The sequence below is a fragment of the Sapajus apella genome, unplaced genomic scaffold (assembly GCF_009761245.1).
Source record: "Sapajus apella isolate SASKATOON/1434 unplaced genomic scaffold, GSC_monkey_1.0 scaffold75, whole genome shotgun sequence".
Taxonomy (NCBI): Eukaryota; Metazoa; Chordata; class Mammalia; order Primates; family Cebidae; genus Sapajus; species Sapajus apella.
The window spans coordinates 9,033,172-9,035,776 of NW_022437015.1; the positions used below are offsets into that span (position 1 = coordinate 9,033,172).

General features: G+C 36.5%; 1 pseudogene; it reads left to right on the top strand.

The window, feature by feature from the left end:
* Positions 1-995: 995 nt before the first annotated feature.
* Positions 996-2,161, top strand: LOC116532314 (annotated as a pseudogene).
* Positions 2,162-2,605: the final 444 nt, after the last annotated feature.

Here is a 2,605-nt window from a genome sequence, read left to right on the forward strand (position 1 = left end):
TAAATTTAAGTTCCTTATAGATTTTTGGATATTAGACCTTTTTCAGACGCATAGTTTTCAAATATTTTCCCTACTGTTAGGTTGTCTGTTTACTCTGTTGATAGTTTCTTTTGTTGTGCAGAAGCTTTTTACTTTAATCAGGTCTCATTTGTCTATTTTTGATTTTGTTGTAATTACTGTTGGTGTCTTTGTTATGAAATATTTACCCAGTCTTATGTCCAGAATAATATTTCCTAGGTTATGTTTCGGGATTTTTGTGCTTTTAAGTTTTACAGGTAAATGTTTTAAGCCACCTTGAGTTAACAATTGTATATTATGTCAGAGAGGTGTCCAGTTTTCATCTTCTGCATAAGAGTAGCCAGTTATCCAAGTACCATTTATTAAATAAATAATTTTTCCCATTGCTTGTTTTTGTCTACTTTGTGGAATATTACATAGCTATAGGTGTGTGGCTTTACTTTTTGGCTTTCTATTCTGTTCCATTTGTCTATGTGTCTGCTTTTGTACCAGTACCATGCTGTCTTGGCAACTGTAGCCTTTCAGTGTAGTTTAATGTCAGGTAATGAGATGACTTGAGCTCTGTTCTTTTGCTTAAAATTGCCTTGGCCCTTTTGGCTCTATTTTTGTTCCCTATGAGTTTTAAAATATTTCTTTAAATTCTATTCAGAATGTCACTGGTAGTTTGGTAAGAATAGCATGCAATATATAAGTGGTTTTAGGCAGTATGTCCATTTTAACAATGTTTATTCTTCCTATCAAGGAGTATGAAATATTTTTCCATTTGTTTATATTTGATTTTTTTAAGCAGTGTTTTGTAATTCATTTTGTAGATATCTTTTACCTTCCAGGTTAACTTTATTTCTAATATTTTTATTCTTTTTGTGGTTATTGTAAATTGAATTGTCTTCTTCATTTGGCTCTCCGCTTGGATGTTGTTGGCATATAAAAATATTCTCACCTTGCTACTGGAATTGGCCCAGGATGACAACTGAAGAATGGAGTCAGTTTTATCAAAATATAAAAGCCAGATTACTACTTTCACTGACTACCTGTAAGAATATTTAGATACAGATGAGTTGGTATGGATCTGAGAAAAGTAGCATCTTATTAAAACAGAAAAATCTAAGCTGTTGTGGATATAAGTGCTTGTCTATGGTTTACATAAAAAAGGAAATTTTAACCAATTGGAGTAATGGACCTTTCAACAGATGCTGGCTGTGGATGTATACTACCTATATACACTTGGGAAGGTACTGGATCCGGGAGAAAGAAAAAGAGCAACCAAAAAAAAAAAAACAAACAATGTAGCCTACAGTGCTTCTTAGAGAGGAAATGTTGTTACTACACTATCCATCAAATGGCACAAATGAGTGTAGTGTAGGAGAAGGAAAATCAATTGCAGAATGGTTTGGACCAAATACAGTTGCCCAGGACTTAACTTGCTTTATTTGATGAATAGAATTCCTTGGCTGCTTATGTTTCAACTGATGACACAGTGGTCATTGAAGATATCAAAAAATGTGCTGTATCCTTCCCTTGAGTGCTGACGCAGACAGTGATAGGCCTCCCAATTCTCTGACTGCTTCAAACTAGAGTAAGGGCACCTCTACCAACTGCCTAGCCTGGAAATCCCTGAAGTTAATTGTACCCTTTCACCTGGGCATAAACCAAAACAACCCTGTTTATGTTGATGAGTGTTTTAAGATGCCACAGTCTTTAGGGGCATCAGGAGAAAAACCAAATAACACCTACTATTTTATAGAATTCATGACTGTTTAGCTTATTTTCTTGGACGGTCACACAACCCAGGCCTTTCTCAACACTGAAGAGAGTGAATGGTTGATAATCAGACTTTTCATTGCCTGCTGTTCCCACAGCAAATGAACGTCCTGAGCCTGGATCCTCCAGTTGCATTGGGATTTTTCTGCAAATAAGAAAAAGACTTTAATAATTGGCATAGCCTTGCTCAGAAGGAATTTCTAAAGGAGAATTTTAGGATGTTTGAATTAATTCAGAAACATCCATTGCACTGGCCTCCCCTTCAGCCAAGCTGGAACTAACAACCACTGGGGCAGAATTCATTTACTCTACTGAACAACTGGAGGAATTTGGTCTGAAGGAAGATTTTGAGATTCTGAATGTGTGGAATCCTGGGAAATAATCCTTGTCTTGGAGGACTGTCTTCCATCTGGAACCATAAAAACATGAACTTATTACATAAAACTTTTCTAGTCAGCAAGTGCCTGATATGCCAATAGCATACAAACTCGATAGCAATTATGATTGCATACAAACTTGATAGCAATCATGACTGAGCCAACCACTGTTTCTCAGAAGAAAACAAAACAAATGAAAGTAACCTTTTCCCAGAAAGAAATAGAACAACCATGGAGCTTAGGAGCAGGGAGATGAGGAGTTCATTGCTTCATGGCTTGTCTTACTTGGCTACAGCAAGTCTTCAGCTGCTGCAATGATGAGATGGACATATTGAAGACAGACAGCACCTCTCACCTTGTTTCAAGCACAAGCAAATGAGAGATAGTTAAGCTGCTTTTTCACCATTTCAGGTGTGACCTCTTTGGGAGTGAATATGCAGAAGCAATCT